The sequence below is a fragment of the Kogia breviceps genome, chromosome 8 (assembly GCF_026419965.1).
Source record: "Kogia breviceps isolate mKogBre1 chromosome 8, mKogBre1 haplotype 1, whole genome shotgun sequence".
NCBI classification, from domain to species: domain Eukaryota; kingdom Metazoa; phylum Chordata; class Mammalia; order Artiodactyla; family Physeteridae; genus Kogia; species Kogia breviceps.
Genome location: NC_081317.1, coordinates 42,913,409 through 42,937,383, shown reverse-complemented (window position 1 = coordinate 42,937,383; position 23,975 = coordinate 42,913,409). Strand labels below are relative to the sequence as shown.

General features: G+C 43.7%; 1 long non-coding RNA gene across 1 annotated transcript; it reads right to left on the bottom strand.

Moving 5' to 3' along the window:
- Positions 1-5,470: 5,470 nt before the first annotated feature.
- On the bottom strand, positions 5,471-23,400 carry LOC136794759 (uncharacterized). The gene is made up of 3 exons (XR_010841955.1): positions 23,289-23,400; positions 21,889-21,958; positions 5,471-5,665 (listed from the first exon to the last, which is right to left on the bottom strand). It is a non-coding gene; the product is annotated as an uncharacterized lncRNA (long non-coding RNA).
- Positions 23,401-23,975: the final 575 nt, after the last annotated feature.

Genomic DNA, 23,975 nt, shown 5'->3' with positions numbered 1-23,975 from the left:
AACTTTTATTGTGATCTTCAAGCCACTAGATGGCGATTGCACTTAGTTTGGGAGGAATGCTTAGAAGGATTACTGGTTTAAAAAAAAAAAAAAAAAGATCTCCCAAAAAAGTGGGTTGCTTAAAGCAGCGAAGAATTATGTAGAGTTAGATGGATGAAATCGAAATGCAAAGCATCTATTAGTGTCTGCTACCCATATGATAAAATACGCTTCCACGGCCATCAGGCCAACCTGTCTAACTCATCTGTGCTGATTCAGCCGGCACTGTTTCCTGGCGGTGGTTCTGGAGCAGGTAGCAGGGTGCTCTGCACCGAGGCCAGGAGACCTACTTTTAGTCCCAGCTCTTCCTCCACGAGGCTGTGGAACTTGGTGAATCACTGGTCTTCCCTCTGCCTTGGTTTCTGCATCTTTAAAATGGGGAGGGGCTCAACCATACTCTGTGAATTAGCCCTACCTCTAGCATTCTATGGGTCTCTGGATAAGACTGCCAGATGCCAGTAAATAAAGATTTCCAGCACTAAATTTGGAGGAGGATTCCAATATTCTTGACCTCTAGAACAAGAGGAAGAAGGCTTAGTGCCACATACACATTTACAACACAGCATGATGCCACTATTATTACCTGCCCTTTGCCAAATTAAAGGAGACATCTCTTAAAACCTGAAATCTGCTTCTGAGCAAGGAAGCGTGGTGACAGGTCCAACCTGCCTGGCAGACAAACTGACTCCATGACCGGCACTGGGCTCAGGCACACAGCTCGAATTCCAGTAGAAAGCCTTCCAGCTCCTTTGCCAGGTCAACACCATTTCTTTCTCTCTGTTGTTACTCCACACTGGCTTCATTTCCCCCCAGTTCCTTTCCTCTGGGTGCATCAAACTTCACTCTGGTTAGGGGAGAAACCCATGGCTCTCAGAACAGAAAATATCCCTTGCTAGGGCCCATAGCCACAAATGAGTTAGTACCCCGAACTAAAACCATTTTTTTCAAAGTGTAGTCCGCTGACTACGTATATCAGACTCAATCGTGCTAAAAATGCAGACTCTGTTCATACCTAGCTCTACGAAGGCAGTATCTCTATGGGCAAGCCTGGAATACGCATTTTCACAAGCATTCAGCTGAGACTGAAGTTTGAGCCCCATTGCCTCACCACAAGGCTCCTCACCATGGTCAAGGTTAATTGAGTAACAGGCGATTTAGTGGAATTCTAGGCACTGAAACCTAACAGTGTATGATTTGAGAAGACATGCGTGGCTTTTGTTGAAACAGAAAAAATGTCAAAGAGAGAGGTTCACAGTAGATCACATGGGGCTTCTCTGAGTGGCAGTGCTTTTGTAGAATCCAGGCCTGCTCTCATCATCCTTAAAGGTGGAGAATTTTACATTTTTCTTCCCAAATTCATCAGAATGAAGGGCAGCAACTCACTCTAATTAGCCATCTCACAAGAGACTGGTAAATAAATTAGAATATTATTTCATTAATTACAAGGAAAGACAAAACTGCTAAGCAAACTGGAATATTCATGTCAGCATGCCAGCGAGTTGCTCTTTTTTAGAAAAGTCTACATAGGCAGGCAAACTACCATTAGCAGATGGTTTGATGAGCATGGACTAAGAGCATGGGAATTAGATGATGTTAATGCCTTGAGATGTGGGGACCAGTGACACAACCTCCACCAAAAGGAGAGAGATGAGAACAGACCTGCCATTTAACTAAGCCCCTACTATGGACTGGACACCATCCCTATTTTTAATCTTGCAGGGATATACTTGGCAAAGCAACAAGAACCTTCTTGCTAGCTGGTCTGAGCACCCTGTGTGTGGAGACCCAATGATAAATCCTTGCTCGTTTTTTTTTTTTTCTTTTGTTATTTTTCATAGACCCTGGTGGCGGCCATTACACATGTGTCAACTCCATCTTTATTCTGTCCAGTTATAAAACAATTAAACAGGATTCTTGAGACGCACTTAGTCCTACTGACTAATTAAATTTCTTAGGTTAATTTATTCTGCAAATGGGATTCTAATCCATTACCCGAAGTTCTGTTTGCTTTTTCAACCTAATCTGCATACTTGCTAAATATATACTTTAGGAAAATGAGGCACAACAAATGAAATATATTTGTGTTCCTACTGAACTATGTTCAAATTATGTACACATTTAATTCTTAGCATCTCTTCCAAAAGCACAATGCAAGCAACCTTAGAGGGAATGGAGGCGACCTATACCTTATTTACATGCAATTCCCACCTAGCCTGTGCATATCTAACTATGTTTCCAGCTCAGCTCCAAACTAGGTCACAACGGTGTGCAGAGCCTCCCTGGCATTCCCCATCATCCCATGGGTCCACTTTGTTACCATGAGTCACTTGTCATGTGGGCTTTATTGATGTGATCTGTCCTCTTGAGGTTTATAGGTTAAAATTTTCTTATAATCAACTTAAATTTAGGGGAATGACAAAGCCAGAGATAGCAGATCTATTGAAGGCTTGCTTATCCTTATAACAGCTGCTGGCTGAAATAGAAAACACTGATTTCTTTCCCAAGATTATACATTTAAAATACAAAATATAATAGTAATAATATACATATAAAATGGTCAAAGCGTTAGAAAAATAATTCTCTTAAGACTTGGTCCACATGTGCCTATGTCAATGAAAAGAGAACTGAATTATCACATGGAAGAGAGCCGAAGGCACAGATAATACAAAATAACAAATAATTTACCAGACGTTTATATTTTCATTTGTAATGCACTTTTAAATTTTACAGTACAACATGGAAATAGAGGTAGAGTGTTTTGGAAAACACATTTTAGTGTAGGCATTCTCTGATCACACTTTCCTATCTTTCCAGACCTTCTTTCCAGCCCTCCTCTGACCCTACCTGTCGTCTTCACAAGATCTTCATCAACTTGAGTATTCCGTTTTATCTCAGTCTTTTACTTCGCATCAGTCCTTTCCTGCTTTATCTTTTCCCTCTCCTTCCCAGACACCATGATCCATCACTTCAACTACTTTCTACCTAGAAAACCCAGCTTCCTCATCCTTTTGTTCTGCTGTTTCTCCTGTCTTATAAATCCCCAACACTGAATTAACCCAAATGGATCTACCTTCTCCAGCTCTACACACTGGTAGCCAAGCATTAGAGAAACACACACAGATGCGTAGAATGGTTCACACATTAGGATATACATTTAGGATGTCCAGTCTCAACTGGACCCCCAGTCCTTTTAGCCAACCTTGTCTGTTTCACTAGTCAGTTTCCTTTCTCCCCTCTTTTCCATGGTAGGTTCAAGTTTTTGCCACTTTGCTCATGCTCCCTAGCTCACCTCAAATATCCCCACTCTCTTTAAATGATAAAATTGAGATGACCCAGCATAAAGTCCCTCAGTTCCCTGCTCCTGACTCACAGGTTTATCTGTACCCATATCCTTCTTTCCCTGAGGTCTTGGAGGATGGCTGCTTCAAGGCCAGTATCACCACAGTACTCTTGAAATTACCCCATTTCCATCCAGAAATTTTTTCTATCAATGATTCATTTATTCTGTTTCTTCAACTTTTCCCTCCTTCTGGTTTCTTCTCATTATCACTTAATCACGTTCAAGTCTCTTCAAACCTAAGAAATAATAAAACACCCACCATCCTGCATGCCTCCTCCATCTATCACTCTATGTTTTTTCTCTTTTTATCCAGACTTCTGGGGTCATCTGCATTCAGCTTTGCCACTTTTTGCTGTCCATCCTATTGCCCAACAAATATGATTTAGCTTCTGTCCCTACAAATCCACAGAAAATGCTTATCCTAAAGCCGCCAATGACCTCCTCACTGTTATGGCCAGTGGACAGTTGGTTCTTTCCTACTTGACTTCTCAGAGATATTTGACATCATTGTCTGCTTTCCTTTTTGAAATCCTCTTTTCTAACTTCCTGTAGGTGTGTAGGCTGCAGGTATTCTAATGACTTTCAAATCATATCTCTAGCCCAACCCTCTCCTTGGAGCTTTAGACCCTCATGTCAAACTGCACACCAAATTCTCCAACTGGATCCAAATGCAACATATCCAAAATGGCTCTCATTTATTTCTCTCCCAAACCCTTCTTTCTGTGTGCCCCAGTTGCCAAGTCAGAAGCCTGGGAGTCATCCTTAACTTCTCCCCCAACCCTGCCCTTACGTAAGCCAACGGTTGCTAAGTTCTTTCTACTCTACTTCTTAATAGGAAGCCCTCCTTTCTGACCTACCTATTAAAAGAATCAACTGACTATTCTCCTGCTTCCCATCTCACCTCAGAGAAATCTTACGTGGCAATTAGAATTCTGTGGTTTCCTTACCGTGCTCTTCATAAAGAACTTCCATTCACCGGATGAAAACACTGGACGTGAGAAACATGAATCCAGCTGCAGTGAAAGGTGATTTCTCTTTTCAATATTTGTGTTGAACAAATGGGATTTTTTTCAAACTAGAGCATCTTGAATTATGTACCTTTGAGCTCCTTTAACCAGAAAAGTAAAAGAAATAAATGTGTAAATGTTCTGGAGGAGATTGGGCCATGAAAATCGTGAAGTCATCTGGTGGAACTATGCCAGGTAATTCTAATAAGAATGAATCTCATCGGTTCCCTCTGAAATGGAGGAGCTTGGGGTTCTAAACCACAAAGTCCCATCTTTGTGCTTCAGGTGAGATGTGAAGATAAACCAGAGGACAGGAGTGCTCCTGCCACCCCCTCATCCATCCTTCTGGCACATATGGGTGGATGATCATGCTACCCTTCACAGCTCTACTCTAGATCACCATGAAGCATTTCCCTAAGACCCATCTGGAAGGTGTTTCAGAAGAGAAAGGTCTACAGGACTTCAATATTTATGAAACATTTCATGTTAATCAGACTCAAGTTTCTGTATCAGAAAACATTTTAAAGGAGCAAAAATGAACTAAATATCACTCAAGATTCCTTTCAGTCCAAAATTCTATTAATATTTTATGTCAATTATAGCTCAATAAAAAAAAATAAGTTAAAAAATCTGTAAGATTAAAATTGAGAAAAAAAAATTATATTGTCTCTTTAAGTCACCGGTTTTTAACTTTGGTGACAGTGGGCATGGGAGAGGTGTTGCAGACTCCTTTGAGAATACAATGGAAGATACTGATTCTCTTTTCTGGAAAACGCTTATATATACACACAACTTTCTGTACAATTTCAGAGGTTTCATGCATCCCAGTTTAAGACCTTCTGTCTGTATCTGAGCACTCACTAGGCATGAATTTGAATGTGACTGAAACTTTTTTTTCAGTAATCAGATAAACAAAAGATTCCCACTGAGTACCCCTCAACAATATGACCCAGCTTCTCAAACCTGTTCCTCTTCCATTTCCCAAGGATCTTGCTGTGGACTTCCCTGGGGTGTCCAGCTCTCAGCTCAATGAGAAGACTGCTCCTTCCTTAAGCCAGTGTGTCTTGGACAAAAGCCTTTGCAGGACTTGGTCCTTCTCCTATTTCCATGCCCATGGCTGCGGGATCAGCCACAACAGGAAGGACAGGCCAGATTCTAGCTCTCTGGAGGGACTTTCCTCTCCAGAGGGACACTGAGGGAATTATTAAAGTGACTCCAGGTTTTGAAGTGGGACAGAAGTGGGATGGAGGAGGGTAGGATGGTTCCAGCTGCTCCTTTCCTGAAGAGACAAGAAAAAATAGGTCTGGCTTAGCCATTGGTTTCAGTCAGGGATGGGGGCCCAGAGAAGGGGAGAACTGGGGCTGTGAAGACAAACTTTTTGGAGTTTTGGAGACGCTGGCAGTTGGGCTGAGCAGGACGTGTAGAACTTGAGCTTGCACTAGGGGGTTAGCACTGAAGTTAATATGTTTCTCACATTTAAATGTTCTCTGTGCTCAGATCACTCCACCTCCCTGAAAACATGGAAGAATGTCTGAGGCGCATTATTCTCACTGGTGTATTACCACCATTGCCATGTGGGCTCCAATCTCTTTGTTACTAATACCCACTCCAGTTCCCCACATCCTTCACTCCCTGGGAACTCCCCTCTATATGATTTCCTGGTGGCTATTTACTACTTGTATTTCCCTACAATTCGAAGGCTTTTTTAAGAATTCCAACAAGTAGTCAAAACTTCTGATTCCTTTCTAATTCCAAGCCATGAGAAAATATTTTGTATGTCATAACAACTAGGTAAACATAAGTTGCAATTTCTCCAATTGATGAGAAAGTTCAATTTTGTTTCATGTTATTTCTGCAGAATCACAGAAAACAAAATATTGGTTGAATTTCATGGGGAAAAACAAGAATTTCAGCAGTTTCACCTAATTCCATTACATCATATTTCCCCAATTCACCATTTGTCATAGCATATTGCAAAATGTCACCACCAATTTCCCTATTTTAAATACTATGGAGAAAAGAGAATTTTGTTGGATGCCTGGAGAGAAAACAGAAGAGAAACTTGTACAAGAGAAGTGTCACATACAGTCATTGTGTGTGCTCTCCTCCTACAAATTCTGATAGGTGCAGAGGCAAGATTTTGACAGTGTTTTTGTTCATGATGTTTTTTTTTTTAAAGAACAAAACTGCCAATTTCAGTTTGCATCATTGAACAAAATGTGTTCAACGTATTATATAGAATCCAATACTCATGAAATAGATACTTCCTGTGGATCTCAAGAGTGGGGCCTATCTGCCTAGAACTCCCCACCATATACACACACAGACACACACACAGACACACACACAGACAACACAGACACACACACACACACACACACACACACACCCCTTCACTGGCTCATGCCAAGGCATTCTTCATTTTTTAGCAGATTGGACAAATGATTATAAGCCCAATGTGGGTGGAAAAGAGACTCCACCACTGAGGACATGGCCAACCTGTTTGTAAAAACAGGAGGCACAGTGGGAAATTAGCCAGCATAAGTTTTCAACAGAAACTATGTCGTTCTCCTCCTGCCCCAATCTCCAGGGCACTGCAGAAGTGGAAGCAGCCCCAGCCTGAAGGAAGACTAAACCACTATTCATGTGTGAAGCCATACAGTGGTGAAGAGCACAGAATATCGAGATTTGACTCCTAACTCCAGCAGTTACTACCTGTTGGATCTCACAGATTTCAAATAAATTGTTTAATCTCTTTTTGCCTCAGTTTCTTCAACGGTAAAAGGGAGATTAATAATGAATAATAATAATATCATATCTGAGGAATAAATAGGATGCATAAGAAATAAATGAGTTGTTACATAAGTGGCACCTTGTGCTAGCACATAGTATGCAGTGTAAAAGTACTTGCTCTTACTGCCTCATATGTTTAAACTATGTTACTGGGACAGGATAATATTTTGAATTACAATTACCATCTTTTAGCAACCCTAAAAGACAGCAATTGTAATTCTAATCTGTGACCCCTTCCCCTTTCACTCCCTGGGCCACCATTGGCAAGGGGGAAGTTGACATTGGGCATGATCCCTTGGGAAGAACACTTGCAGAACCAACTGCCCTGATGCCTGAGGTCAGAGGAAAGAGATTTAAGTGGTGTTCAGGCCTGGGGTTGAAGGGGGCTCTTTTTTCAGACGACGAAGAGATGATGAGCTCCACCCCTATAATAAAAGAAACACAGCCTTGGAAAAGAGATAGCATTTTTTAAAAGGGTGGCCCTTTAAAAACTTCTTGGGCTGGTGGAAAGGAAAAAGTGGTGCCCAGTAGGGACAGAGATGGAGATGGAGAGGGCCCCAGGGGCTTGCCCAGTGGGAGGCCAGTGTGCCTTCTTGACAGCTTGATGTATTTCAGGGCCAGAAACTGCTGACTATCCCTATCTAAGTTAGCACATTCTGTTGGCTGCCTCCTTGTGGGCGTTGAGTTATCCTTTCTTAGCTCCCCGTCTGTATTGTATTCACTTTCCTCCCTTTAAGACACTTCTGTCTGGGTCTGTGTTCCTAATAATGAAGTCAAAATGTCCTGTTGTCAGGGGAAAAAAAGCCCAGCTGATGACCAAGTAGCAGGGAAGGCAGCTGGAATTGCACTGGGAGGGCGGGATAAAGTCAAGCGGCATTCCATGAAACCTGGAAAACTCCATCAGCTTTTCCAGTTTCCCTCCAGTCTCCACATCCCCAAGGACCTCATTGTCCCTAAAGAAAGCCGTTAGTGTGCACAGGCTAATGAGGCCCTCCAGTCACCGGAACAGAGAGGAGCATTGGGGCGTCCATTTCTGCACACGTAGCAACTGGCTGTGGAAACACCTGGTCCACATAGCCGCCCGAGGCTCCAGCCAGGGCGGTGCTGGCTCCTACAGCCTGGGCTGCCGGAGGACTCCTGCTTGAAGAGACACTCTGAGGAGTCAGAGGTGTCTCTGGCGGGTCCTAGTCACCAGATGGGACTCATGTTGCCATCCAGGAGACACTGTCACAGTTTCATCCTTGACAACATATTCTGGGGAGGTCTTCTTGGAAGTGCAAAGGAGGTTTTCATGAAAGCCAAGGTAAAGACACTAGTAGGGAGCCACTGTTTATTTCTGAAATAAGAAATTATTCCCAGATTATGGTAGGGGGACACATGACTGGCATGGCAACCCCCAATTAACCATGGAGTCACCCCCATAGACTAAACCCATTCAGTTGCCGCCCACATTTTCTCTGATAGAAACCACTTGGTGAATGAGGTAGCCCAATCCTACACTCAGAGAAGAAGCTGTGTAGAAGCCACTCATCTTCCTGTGGAACCTCCCTGTCCAGGAAATGCTGCATGGCCCTGCCTTGGCAGATTTGTCTCATGATGGCACCAGACCATCTCTACGTCCACAGAACATACACCATGAGCTCTAGTCAATACTTTGTAAGTCTTGGGAGTCAACGCATCCACCCAGTGATGCTGTGATTCCAGAGTGGCTACCTCACAACTCTGGGCAGTGCAGGAAGACTTACAAAAAGAACGCAACTCTGCTCTCTACAGGAGTATATAGTTCTACTATACTACAGTTGTAACTATGAATTCACCAGTGGGTGTTCAGGGCTCTTGTACAGCCTCTGTGAGCTGCAGAGCGAGTTTCTCCCTGAAAAACATCCATCCTTGGCCGAAGGTCAGCCCCTGGGACCAGTAGGGATGCCCCCAGGTAGCACGTGCCTCCCTGAGGGTATGTACTGAGGTGAGCAGCCAGCTTTCTGCAGTGAGGCCCAGCTCTTCTGCTCTCCTTTTTTTCCAGACTGCAGCACAGGCTTAAAAACAACCAAAAACGGGGTTTAGACTACACAGCACACATGGACATGCAAACATGGGACATGGCATATAGAAACCGGGGTCCTGCTGGGCTGCTTCAGCCACACTCATGGCCCCCAAGGAGGGAGGGTGCCTTCCTGGGCTTTGCCAGGGAGGGGCTCAGGCACCCAGCTCTCCAGCCTGCCAGGAGCTCTGCCAACTGCTCGAGGGTGGATCCTTTCCAAGAACAATGCTTGGCTCCCCCTCCTCCTTGGGGGTGTTTTGTCCACTTGTTTCCCCAAGGTCAGCGGGCATAGAGCACACCCTCAGAGGACATGTGTTCCCTAGAATGCCCCGTGTCTCCTCTACCCTCAGCACCTTTCCTCTGGGGCCAAGGGAAAAGCCTCCTCTGCTGATATCTGATGTCAACACCAGCTTCCCATACCAGGTTCTTCCATTCCCAGGTGGGCTTAAGTCTTCCCTGGCTCAGACAATAGGGGTCTGAACATAGCCAAGGTTATGTTACACTTCACTCATTCCCACATTCATTAGTTCATCAAGTGTTGTGAACCAGAGCAAGTCTGGTACTTAGAACCAGAGCAGTCACGGTATAAATAAGACTTCAGGTTCAGAAATCTTGGACACTTATTTTCACTTACTTAACCTGTGTGCTGGAAGTAATGAGTAAAGCATGCCCCAGCCTGAAGCTGGGTGGCTGCTTCACCTCAGTTCAGTTCTGAGCACACCAGTATTCTGGGTTCTCTTTTTATACTGAGCATCACCCCAAATCCACCCCTTTCTCTTTTTTTTTAATTTAAAAAATTTATTTATTTACTTAAATTATTATTATTATTTTTTGATGTGGACCTTTTTTTTTTAGTCTTTATTGAATTTGTTACAATATTGCTTCTGTTTTATGTTTGAGTTTTTTAGCAGTGAGGCATGTGGGATCTTAGCTCCCTGACCAGGGATAGAACTCACACCTCCTGCATTGGAAGGTGAGGTCTTAACCACTGGACCACCAGGGAATTCCCCCACCCCGTTTCATCTTTCCAGAAGTTATTTGGGGGATCTACAGGGGAGAGAGTCCCTTGTATTCACAAGTAAACAAACTTATGTGCTGCATTTGAAAAGTGACTCAAGGTTTAGGTTTTTTTGAAAACCAGGGAAACAACAATAAACACAGATGAAATATAAATCTGAAAAGAGATTCAGTTTTTTTTTTTTTTCATATCAACACTGTAAAACTGTTTATTTGGGGAAAAAACCCAAAATTTCTAGAAGAATAAAGTCACATCAGCACCTACCAGAATAACTCCCGCCCACTTGCTCACAATCCAGAGGATTCCCATTTAGGACCATGGCCTAATTTGCAAAAGATGCTAAACACAAATCATGTTTTTAACCATGCATTAATTCCAAGAGATCACACTGGGAGGCCACAGTGTTTCCACCACCTAGAAGTTCAGGTTCCCAGCCTCTTCCAGATCCTTGAGCTTCAGGAAGAGAAGAGAAGGAGGAAATGCCCACTAGACCCAAGTCTGGGGCAAGGGAATACATTTGGAAAGAAAAGGAGTCATAGCGTTTTTTCAGAAGAAGCATAGTGGTATGGCATTGAGGCAGTAAAATAGGTATTTGTATTCGGTGAGTTTTTAACTTTTAGAATACATGGCACAGAGCTCTTCTGAATTCTGACGTGTTGGGCTCCTCATCACAGCACGGGAGGCACCTCGGGGAAGATGCAGCCCCGGACTCGGGGTCAGCCTCCAGATGTCTGCAGTGATGATGCTGAGCAGAGAGAGCGCAGGGCCCTACCATTAAGGGGCTCACAACCCAGGAGGGGAAATGTTTTAAAATCGAAGTACAGACACCTACCAGGAGATTCACCCTGACTTGTGCCTCAGAATCTCTAGAGACATTATTTTAAAAGTCATGCCTAAGCCCCACCTGGTCTTCTGAATCTGAATCTCAAGCTCAGATGTCACCTCTGCTGCCAAGATTTCCTGAAGCCTCCAGACAACATAGCTCCCTCCCCTGCATGCCCGTACCTACTTCCATGCTGGCTTTTACCCTCCTTACCTGTGTGTCCACCTGCCCTCCATCTCCCACTGGTCCCTGCCTGGTGAGTCTGAGAAATACCTATTATACTACCAGAAGGCTTCTTCCAGGAAGTGGCTGGATATTCAAAATTAAAGTTAAGTTTTTACACTAACGATTGGAATCATAGGGGATATTTTCTTTTTAATTGGGATCCGAGCATTCCATTGTCATTTCAGAATTTAGGAGCAGACGTCCTAAGATTGCTGTTATTTACCCTGAGATAGACTCATTAGTCTAGGCAGTGACCATGGCCTAAATCTTGTTCAGCAACAGGACTGAAAAGTGAGCCTGGGGGAGGGAACAGCTGTCAGGCTCTGACTTTCTCTCTTGGCCAATGACTCACCTGCAGCTGCATGTGAGGGCCGGCCCAGGAAGTAGATGGGACTGTAAATGTCACCCAGTTGCCAATGTTCCCATTTCAGAAAGACCTAGAAATGGATAAACAGACTATGATAAGCCCTAAAACCACATCACATCTCTTCTCTTCATACAGTTTATGTTCAGTTGCTAATGTCATCAGCTGTGTCATCCAGCAGTGACATATACTGTTTCTCCTCAAAACCCCTCTGGTGGAAAATGTCCCATGAGGTCACCTTCTCAGTCAGCTGAGTCAGGATCACAGAATTCTGGAAATATAAAGCTGACAGATCTTCCTAATAACAGGAGAACTGTTAACATTTCTTGAGTATCTACTATGGGCCAGCCAACTCATGTATTTTATTTTATTTAATCCTCACACTAACCCTGACATGTAGGTTTCATTGTTTTCATATTTTAGATGGAAAAAAAAAAACACTGAGGCTTGGAGAGGCAAAGTGATTTGCCCAAGGTTACACATCTAATAACCCATATCTGTTATAACCTAAGAGCCTGTTTCTCAAAGTGGGGATTGTGTACAGGCAGCTTGCCCAGTGTCACAAGAAGCCACTTAAACACAGCACATTCTCTGAAGTGCCAATTTTACTCAATGGTAAATACTTTGAGACTGTTTATATTAAAGAAAACATGCATTTGTTATGGAGGAGGAATATGAATTGGCATAAAATTTAAAGAAAAAATCTTTAAGAAATTTACACTTGTGGCAAGCTACTTGGGCTTTGTCCCCCAGACCCTTGGGGCCCCTCACCATTTTCCTCTGTCATGAGGAGTATTCCGGTGGAAAGATTTAAAAACAGAGCCTTAAGTCCCAGCAGAACTCGGAAAGGGTGCCCCCACGTAGAAGGTGGGGAAATGGCTTGCCATCAAACAGCAAAGAGTAGTGATTGCATTTTGCTGTGAGCCTCAATTTCAACATCCATCTCTGGAGAAATATAAATCATACAAGTTCACGGGCTACCAAGGGCCTTCCCACCTGACTGATGCTCTCAGCAGATTTCCGAAGCTGTCCAGTGTGGGAATAAGACTCTTATCACTGAATGCGTCAGTGGCAGGCCCATCCTCCACCAACACACATCACTTCTCGTCTCTACCCCTCCCACCCCAGACTTTACTTTCCTTAAGCCCTAGGTCTCTTTTTCATAAAAACACCCAGAATCATCTTTGAGGTGGTTGCAATCATCAGGCACCTAATTCTAAGCTAGGCAGGCCAGCATACACTCTGATGAGGCTTGAATTCCTCCGGCAAAGTTAATCAATGAAAATGAAAGGAAGAACTCCAGCCGGGCCCTCTGCCCAGTTGAACTGGGCATACCATCACCTGGCATCCTGACATCATTTGAAGTTAACACGTATAGCCAAGACCACCAAATAAGGCAAAGAAGGGCGTGGCCTGGTTGGGCTGTGTGGAAAGGGGACCCTGACCCAGAAGAAACAGGAGCAAAGCCCTTGAAGTGGCACCACATCTAGAAGTGCACTGCAGCCAGTCTGCACCATGTCCAGCTCTCCAACACATATGGCTCCCCTGCCCACTGACCCTGTGGTCCTTGCCATTCCCTTTGACTGGGAGACTCATTGTCTGGCTAATTCCTACTCACCCTTTAGGACTCAGCTTTGATGCCACTTCTTCCAGGAATGTTTCCCTGATTGCCATCAGCCTAGGAACTTCCTGTTTACTCCCATAACCCTCCACGCTTCCCCAATCTTAGCGCTTACCAGACTGCATTGTAATTGCCTATGTACTTGTCTGGGAGTGCCACAGGAGCATGAATCCCCAGAGACCATGCCCAGCACATGAACGTCTTCTGAATGAATGAAAGTTAAGGACATGCCACAAGTCCTCCAGGATACCATTAGGCCACAGGGATGCACTTTCTGGGACCTCGAAAGCCCACAGTAGTAAGAGAGCTAAGGAGAGGCAGGAGCACATCCAAACAACTGAGCATCACCCACAGGCACTGAGGACACAAACACAAAGCAGAAAAGATCTTTGCACTGGAGAAACCTGGTCTAACAAGGGAGACTATTAGGGACACAATAGCGAGAAAAGATTGTTCAGGACAATGTTGAAATGGAGACAAATGTGAAAACAAACTGGGTGAGCAATACCATTGCTTGCATACTAATCTTATTGCTCTAGAACATCTCACTAGACAAAGGTTTTAGGAGGAAACATTCATGAGAAATTTGATATACATAATATGCTATTCATTTGTAAGACACTTGAGAGTTAACAAAACTCTTTCATATATACCATTTTTATTTCATTTTACTCATACATCAAATATTTGGGGGGGGTTGCTTCTTTATGCTACACTAACATCTAGTGTTGGGATAGTTTGGAGGGTTCAAAGATAACTACCTTCAAGGAGCTTGGAGTCAAGTGGAGGAGATACTAGTAACCGTAATTCAAGGCAGATAGAAGTGAGTGCTGAGTAAGTCAGGATTGTTTTTGTTGTAAGTGTCTCGATCTGGCTTAACTAACAAAGGGAATGTATTTCTCACATAATTAAAGTGGCTACGGTTATCTTTAAAACCCACGTTTAACTACCAAATGTAAAATAGCTAGTGGAAAGCTACCACATAGCACAGGGAGATCAGCTTAGTGCTTTGTGACCACCTAGAGGGGTAGGTTAGGGAGGGTGGGAGGGAGATGCAAGAGGGAGGAGATATGGGGATATATGTATATGTATAGCTGATTCACTTTGTTATAAAGCAGAAAGTAACACACCATTGTAAAGCAGTTATACTCCAATAAAGATGTTAAAAAAACATACAAAAAACCCCCAGGTTTAGCTTTATCCAGGGGCTTGAATAATGCACACGAGTCATTTCACTCAATCTCTTGGCTTTCCTTATGCTGGGCTGGCATCGCATTCAGGTTCCATCCATGTAACCACTCACAGTTTCAGGCTCACATCCTCCAAGGGCCAATTTGACCAGAGAACACAGCTTCTCTTCTCCCACAAGTTTTAATGAAAATCAGGGCCTGATTACCAGTGGCCTGAGTGATGATTGGGTACCCCCCCATGAACCAATCACTGAGCCATGAGAACAGAATTAGCTGACTGGTAACCCTAGGTCACATCATCCCACCACTCCCAGCTGGTATGGGGTCAGGCCCACCCAAACCACGCGGGCTGAGAGGAGGATGAATTTTAAATAGTCAAGTGTCATAAAGGACACTCTGACAAAATGCTTGAGACTTAGTCTTCATAACAGCTTTGTGTTTCCACCCATTTTACAAATGAGAAAAATGAGACAAGTAAGAGCAAGAACAGGACTGGAACCTGGTCTTCTCATTTAGTCCTACGCTCCCTCCATTTTCATGTATCGGGGGCACTCTGGGAATTTGTGAAGGGACAATTCTTCCTTGTGTGAGACTGTCCCAAGCATTACAAAACATTTCACATCCATGGCTCTAATACGAGTGACACTTGCCTCCCAATACTGTGACAACTAGAAGGGCTCACACACATTTTAAAGGTCCACTTGGTGGGGGCAGTACCTCCCTCATTTGAAAGAAATGGAATATTACCCAAGTGAACCTTACTATCAGGAGTTTCATACTTCTCAGAGCTCCTAAATATAAGCTCTCACATTAGGCTTCAGAAGTAGTCTGAACCCTTGGTTGGACACCTAGAGATCATCTAGTCCAACCCCTTGGACCAGCAGTTCTGGCCTGAAGGAGAAGGATGAGTGGTGGTCAAAGGGAAGAGGATGGGTGGGAAGGTACCTCTGGAAGTGAGTGTGGAGGGCTGGAGGGGGTAGGTCTCAGTTTCCTATTAATGCTCCTCCTTATCAAAGGACAAAACCACAGAATTAACACATTTTATGGTCAGGACTCAAGCTGTTTCTTAGGGAAGACAGTATTATCCTCTCTTACTTGAGTGAGATAAGAAATTATGGGCTTGTGAGAGGCAGAGTGTTCAATTCTGGACACTACTCACTAAGAGAGACATAGCCAAACTGATCTGCACTTGGATGGAGGCACACAGGAGAGGTGGGAATTTGAAACCAGCTCATCAAAGAGCATCTAAAGAACAGGCAAAGTTGTACCCAAGAAAATACTGAAAATGAGACAGGAAAGTGGCCTCCTAAGATATTGAAGACAACCACCCAGGAGTAGACTTGGAATTACTCTTTATAGCTCAGGTGGGCAGAACCATGGTTGATGGAGGCACAGAGAACACTGGAACAATGACAGATGTCTGCTAGTAGAGTGAGCTGTCTGGGAAGGTAGTAAGTTCCCCGCTGCTGGAGGTATCCAAGCACACCCTGAGGTGCTGACGTGGGTTTGAAGCTTAGCCTCTCAAACTTTCTGAAGCAACACAAACTGGATGAAGTTTTAGCGCCCCGTACACTACTAAGAGAGATGATGTAGAAAGAGTGGGTTGTAAGCTATGCTCAGTTTCTATTAGAATAACTGCAGGATAGGACCCCTTCCTCCCCTGCCCAAAAAGCCTATCAGAACATAGTGTGACAGACATTATTGTAGGATAATCTTGAATCTGTTCTAATTTACGAAGAAAAAAAAAGGAAGTCTTTAAAAAAACTTTCATACTTTATTGATAATGCAATACTTCTGTGAAAACAAGTAATTTACAAGTAATCGCTTCATAAAGAACTGCTGGCCTAAGGGGTTGCACTAAATGATCTTTTAAGGTTTGTCCAACCAAGGATGAGTCCAAACCTAAAACTCCATGGGCTCCAGTGTCTGGAGGCTGTTTAGTAATCTACCCACAAGAATTCTGGCGAGTATGGCATGTACTGTTGTGCTACTATCTCATGGGCAGTCAGAGCCTCACAGATGTCCAAAGGATAAAATGAAGTGGACTTTACATATCACACTAGAACTGCCTGGGGAAATAGTGGTAAGTTTTACAAAGCAATTGTGACCTCACTATGTCACTCCCTTTTCTGAAGAAGTACAGGTTTAGACGACTTTCTTTGCAAAGGGTCATCTCTGTCTGTTGGCTGAACTCTGAGATGGAAAGACATTTCCCTCTAGCAACAAAGCCATTTTAAATCAGAAATGCTGTGAGATTGTGGGACCATAGGTCAGGTATTAGAGAGACTGGAAAACTCCCATCTCGCCTGGAAATGCCTTCACAAGGACCTCTCCAAACTTTGATCTTCAAAGCCACTGGAGCCAAACTAGCTGGCCATTGCATATTTTCATGACAGCAAGTGGAAATGTTGTTCTATTTCATCCTCTAGGATTTGGCATGAATTCTAGGTCTTTGTTTTGGTTAAATGCAAAAATGCAAGTTTCCGTGGGACATCAGGTGCATTAGAGATTGTTGGGGTCAATGTACAGAAATGTGGAAAAGTAGGACTTGGTCTTTGTCAAGAGACCCAGAGGAGGCTGTAGCTTATTACTCTTTTCGTTATCAAGAAATTAAGAAATGCATACCGTGCTGCCCCCATTAACCCTTGCATCACATCATCAAGGTCATTTTTTTCCCACTATCACAATGAAGTGGTATCATTGCTGCTTAGTTGGAGGGCTCATGGGAGCAAACATTCTTAACAGAACTATAACCTTCTGGATGATGCTATCCCCAACCTTGTTGCTATGGTTAGAGTATGTGCTGCCCTTCTCTTTTTAACCTGCTGCAGCATACATATTTGTGATATTCACAGTGCTTACTGCAAAACTGAGCAAAATGAATATTCATGCTCATGCATTCAAGAAATACTTATTGTGCACTAATATGTGCTTACTTGGTATCTCAAGTTGATTTCACTTATCTGAAAAATATCTTGCTTACAGATGGATTACCTATTATAATATTTGCCAAATGTTCCAAATAAATATAGAGGCAGAGGCTCCCTAAAAATTATAAAAATGGAAGCGACATATCCCAGGATTCCATAGTCAACCCTTTTTCCTTTCCCTTCTCACTCTACACTTCTCCCTGGAGTATAAAATGTCCTTTCATGGTTATAATTACCACCTAAAGTCTACATCATCTGTCCGTATATCAGTGCTGAATTTCAGATCCGTGTGTCCAACTAACTAACCAGTCATCTTCAGAAGTCTGGCAAGAAACCAGATTCATGATGTTCCCAAACCAGAATTCATCACTTGACAACCACCACCCCCTCCTTCTCAGCGTCACCCCATCCTCCATCCCTTCCCCTACCAACAACCAGTTTCCCTCTTTGTACTCCAGGTTTTAGCTGGCGGTGCTGCCATCCACCCATCAAAAACATTGCTGTCCCACTGGACCCTTTTTCCTTCACCCTCCACATTAAATCAAGCAACAAATCCTACTGATTGAACCTACCAGAGAGCCTTCACAACTCTTTTTCCCTTTCATTCCCACAGCCTCACGTGAGGTCTCAGTGCCTCTCACCTGGACTACTTCTCTGACTGGTATCTTGCTCTTTAGCTAAAAACCTCAGTGATCTTCCTAAAACACCAATCTCATCATGTCACCCTCCACCTGTCCCCACCCCAGATCCCACTGTCCTCAGCTCAAAATGCTTCCAACGTTCCTCATCACCTGTGCAGTAAAATCCAGGAGAGATCTGATCCCTGTGTTTTCTCCCACTCCCCCTGCACTTACTCTGTGCTTTAGGTCTACCCATCTTTAATAAGCCCCATATGGCCAGCATAGTTCTGGCCACCATATCATTGCCCTTGTTTCCTCTGCCTGAAAGCATTTCCCATTTCATCCATCTTGTAAATTCTTGTTGGTGCTTCAAAACCCACTGGTGTGCAGCCTCTTCCTGGAAGCCTTTCCTGACTCTCTTGCTCTGTGTTATGTCTGCATCTTACACCACATCTGCTATTCTTATCTCACTGTTGTCACTGGAGATCCTCTAGGACACCATGAGCTTCTTAAGAGCAGGGATTGTGTCTTAGTCTGTCTGCCTCCTCAGTTCTGGGTACTGTTCCTCGCACACCGTAGAAGCAAATGACTTATAAAGTGTAAGGAAGATGCTCTCAGCTAGACCCCCAAGGGGAGGGAAGGGAGGGAGGGAGACAGATTTTTTTTAACCATCAATAATTTTTCTAGTCCTTTAAAGATGGAGGTTTGCATTCACCTCTAAGGGCACCATTCCTTTGTTTTTGTAAAACTTTAATGATCCTTTGTGCAAAAGTGAAGCTATGATCCTTAGTTGCAATGAAGAGCTTTTAGAAAATGAGGAGCTAAACTGCTCCACATGAAAATGTAAAAGGTAGTCTTTATTGATGACAGTCATCTGAGATGATTATGCTGTTGAGAGACTGGCATGGACTATGGGTGAGGAGGGCCTGGGAGTGGTGCTAGTGGAGTACGGGTCTGCAGTGGGCAGGCAGGAACTTGGCAAGAGCACTCATTTTGTAGGGATGCAAACTGGCCAGCAACAAGGCCCAGGGCTGGGGGTAAGAGGAGGGATAATGGGGAGGGGATCCCTGTGGAAGAGAATGGCCAAAGGACCTAAAACAAGACACTTGTGGTGTCCGGTTTTAAGGCGCCCCCAACTCCCTGTGTTCTTTGACCCTACTCTTCAGTAAAGCTTTATGAAATTTCACAGCTCCATCTTAGTTGAAATTTGGGGAATTAATACAGCTGCCAGGGTCCACTGTCACACAATCAACACAAAGACCACCAAAATAATCTAAAATGAAGGCAAGAGTTTATTACCTATCAGGCAAAGGAGATTCACGTTCCTTAAGAAAAGTCAGTGAGTGTCCCCAAAGCTGAAAGTGAAGGGAAAGATATAATATGGACAAGAAGTTTTTCCAAATTTCTGATTGGTTCAAAAGTGGATTGTAAAGTCTCCCTTAAGGCACAGGTGCAGTTCTCAAACAGGTCCAGAAGAGGCTATATAAGGCTCTAGAGGTTTCAGTGTCACTCAGTGTCACTTGAATTGGCATGCTCAAGGCTTGGTTAAATGTTTCTTTAATATTTTTCTTGAAATAACAGTAAACAAGTAGCTTATAACAGTCTGAGTTTTGACACAGAAAGTAGCCATGGTTCGAGGCCAGATGTCAGGCCAAGGTGAAAAGCAACAACCAGGGTAAATTTTGAAATGTGTAAGTGTTCCTGATAGATTCCAGGGCACCCTGGAGAGGCTCGCCTAATAGAATATTAGGGGCTTAGGGGCTTCCCTGGTGGCGCAGTGGTTGAGAATCCGCCTGCCGATGCAGGAGACACGGGTTCGTGCCCTGGTCCGGGAAGATCCCACATGCCGCGGAGCAGCTAGGCCCGTGAGCCATGGCCGCTGGGCCTGCGCGTCCGGAGCCTGTGCTCCGCAACGGGAGAGGCCACAACAGTGAGAGGCCCGGATACCGCCAAAAAAAAAAAAAAAAAAAAAGAATATTAGGGGCTTAGATGGATATTTGGCTATTAAAGGAGAAAGACTCCTGAACTTGGAACAAATAGGGCCATCAGGTTTATATATGTTACCACCCCCCCAAAAAAATAAAAATAGTTTTAAATCCAGTTCTTCCCTACAATTGGTAATATTGACTCTTACCTTCCTTTTCAACTGAACGCAGGGAAAACATCATATCAGAGTTAGAAGTGGGAAATTAGATCTATTCTACATAAAGGCAATCATGTTAGTTACACACCAAAACCCACAGATGCTGATTTTGTCTATTTAAGCAACACAAAGCTTCCACAATTTTTTTTAGAAATCATTATTTCCCTTCTATGAAAAATTACCACAGAGGTATTGTTCTTTTTTTTTTTTTTTCCAACACAACTGAAATTGTACATGGTAGGGAAGTTTTTAATTAGTCTGTTCTGAGCAGGAACTGTGTGTGCTAACTGCAGTAGAAGCCTAATAAATTACTTCATAATCTCAATTGGAGGCTTTGTGTCGGAAAACTCTCATTAGTTTGCACCATCAGCCAGCGGCTTCCCATGAAAGGGCTTAGAGACATGCTGCAGGAGGTGTAGATCAAGTTTCTTACAGCAAACTTACAGGGCAGTAAAAACAAACATGCCTGGATGGTGAGGGAAGCCAGGTGGATCTGAGCTTTGATGTCTGGAGACCAAGGAACTTTGGAAGCTCCATGCCAGCCCCTTCTGCCCAGCCCACACTTTCCTACTCATAAAGCTCTTCTTCCACCCCAAAAAGGGCTTTTCAATTTTCAAATCATCCCACTGCCATTTTTTTGAGTGTGAAGAAATCAAATGTTTGTAAATACTTGTCCCAAACGAGTAAGGAAAGTTTTATACAGTTCTATTCAGATAGGTAGATACATACGTACATACACACATGCAATACAGATAGATGTAGAAAATGAATGGGAAAAAACCTGATATTAGCCCAGCTAGTAAGATGGGTCCTCTCAGAGGGAGCATAGTATTTGATATGTTGGTAAGTCACTTGGAGTAAGGGTGAGGTCCCAAGAGGCAGGCTCTTACGATAAAAGATGTTTACTAAATTGCTTTCTAAGGAGAGAGGGTCTTGCTGATTTCAGGGTTTTAATATTGTTGCACCCTGATGGTTTGGTACATAAGTTTGGGTGGTTGCTGAGGTAGACCTGTTCTGCAAAATAGAGGTGAGAATTTGCAACTGAGGATGCAGGATTCAGGGAGAGAGGAATGAACCAATAACACGAGGCTTTGTATGCAAGAAAGGAAAGAAGGAAAAATTTATTTCTTAGCAGAGTGGGAGAGCTGCAATGTCTAAGGGGGATTCTGAAGTTATTTGCTGGAGGAGGTACACGGTAAATTCCTTCCACGTGACCTAGAAAACTACTTCCCAGAAGCAGACCCTGAGGCTAGGATGGTGTGCAGGGGGTTTATTAAGGGAGACCGGTAAGGAAGCAAGGAAATGAGACAGGGAAGAGGGAAAAGTCAAGCTAACATTGTGAGCCAAGCAAAGTCCGTCAGCCTGATCCTACACGGGAACTCCAGAGTGTAAGTTCAGCTCAGGGTGGTCCCCACCAGAGGCAGGGAGCTGGGTTTTCACACCCCTGCACTTGTCAGTCACTGGTCAGGCATGGGATGGAGGAAGGGAATAAATCCCCAAGCGCTCCAGGCTCACTGTGGAGGGAAAGTGGCTCCAGTATCCCAAGGTCGGTCTATCTGAGAACCCACAGTGTTCTCGGAAAAAGAGTTGCACAAGTGCTGACTGTTAGAAGCCGAAGGGGCAGGTGGGGATCGGGGGAGAGCACAAAATGGTAAAAGGGGAATCTGAGGAGATCTGATAGAGCATTGATATTGTTCACTACAAAAATCTTTAATAAACCCTACATTTGCTCACCAGTGCTTGTGCTTGAGTCAGTTCTTCATGGTGATAAACGAAGAACATCCAGTAGCCATCCAGGCCAGATCTGCAAGGAGTAAAAGCAGTGACTGTGCTTGTGGGTGCAGAAGGTGGGGAATACCTGACATCTGGGTCCATATGCTTTTAGAACCAATCTCAAAATTAAATCCAAATATATTATGTGTACACATGAAGTGATACTGCTTCATGATGCCATAATGAAATGGAATTCCTGTTATCAAAATGTGACTTATATATGGTAATCACATCTCCGACCATTTCCGCTGGGAAAACGGCCATGGCTCCTCCTTGCCCAGCTAACACAGTGAGGCAATCCCCTCCACAATCCGGCTCTGGCCTCTTGCTCCAGCTTGATCTCAGCCACACTCCTGCCACGTGCTGCTTCATCCACAATCCATGCTCTCCTTTCACAGCTGCCACCAAATAAACCTTAACATGCACCAGGCACTGGGATAATATGGGTTATAAGTGTCACTTAATCCTCACAATAACTCCATGTCGTAGGCGCTATTTTCTTTATTTCACAGAGGAGGAAACTGCAGCTGAATGAGGTAAAGTCCAAGTTCTCTATATGGGTCAGGGGTGGAGCTGCATTTGGACCCAGGACCAGGTGACTGAGTCAGTACTTTCAGTTGCTCTGCTTCCCTCCTCCGTGGACATTTTCCTCCTTCTAAAGCCCCTTCTCCATTTCAGAATTTCAGTACCCTATCACCTTCCAAGACCCAGTTCCAATGCTTTATCCTTCACAAAGCCTTTTAAATTAGGCAGAACTCTTGGAGGAAAGGGATGGAAATCCAATACACAAAAAAGGAAAATTATTGGTTTGAGTGGTTGGGAAGAACACTAGGGTGGCACAAGTTTGAAGGGATTGCCGCAGAAACTAGGACCTAATCGGGACTTAATGCAGCTAGAATTCTCTCTCTACCTCAATCTTTTATCTTACACCCCCCTCTCAGCCCAATACCTCAGCAGTCTGAGACACCTCTCTCTCTCTTGTTGAACATTTATCAATCCAGAAAGGCCTTGATTGGCCCTACTTGGGTCGTGTGCTTATCCTTGCCTTAATCAAGGTGTCCAAGGGAATGAAGTACTATGATCAGCCCAGACCAGAGTCTGGTTTGTAACCTAAGGAAGTGGGTGGGAGAAAAACATCTGGGCAATACACAGCAATAGCTTCTACTGTTCATTACACCATTTATGGAGATCCAGACAGAATTACTCTGCTCCAGTTTCTCTGGCATAAAACAGCCATTTATCATGCTCTCAGATTCTGTGCGGCAGGAATTTGGATGGGACACAGGGGGGATGGCTTTTCTCTGCTCCATAGAGTCTGGTGCCTGAGATCAAAGACTAACCCAGGGGCCAGATTTACTCACTCTCATGTCTGGCAGTTGATTCTGGCCATCAGCAGGGGAGCTCAGTTCTCTCCACGTGGCTTCTCCACGTGGGCTCTCTGTGGGAGTTGGTTGGGGCTTTCTCACAGCGAGGTAGCTGATTTCCACAGCTGAACATCCTAAGAGAGAGACAGCCAGGTGGGAACTGTATTGCCTTTCCAACCTAGCTTCAAAAGTTCTGCCGCATTCAATTTGTTGGAGCTTCACAAGCCTGCCCAGGTTCAAGAGGATGGGAAATAGACTCCACTCCTTGAGGGGGGAGAAATTCTGGAAGAGAATGTGGGACCACACATACTGCTGTAACATTTTTGAAAAATAAAGACTGCCACACATTTTTTCCTATGAATTCTCTTTATATGTGTTTGTCATATATTCCCTAAATTATTGTGAGCTCTGTGAGATATTCATCTTTGTATTTCTATGCAGTGCCTTGAACAAGGCCTTCTATACAATAGGTCTTCAGATATGTTAGTAGGCTATGAATCTGACATATTGGCATCACAATTTTTCCACCAACTAGCTGTGTAACTGTGAGAAAAATGACATAATATCTCTGAGACTCAGCTTACAAACTGAGGGAGTTTAAATTAAATTGCGGTATCTAAACAGTCTGGTTTAGCAGCAAATTACAAGTCATTTTCTTCAAATTACATCTAACACAGAATCCTA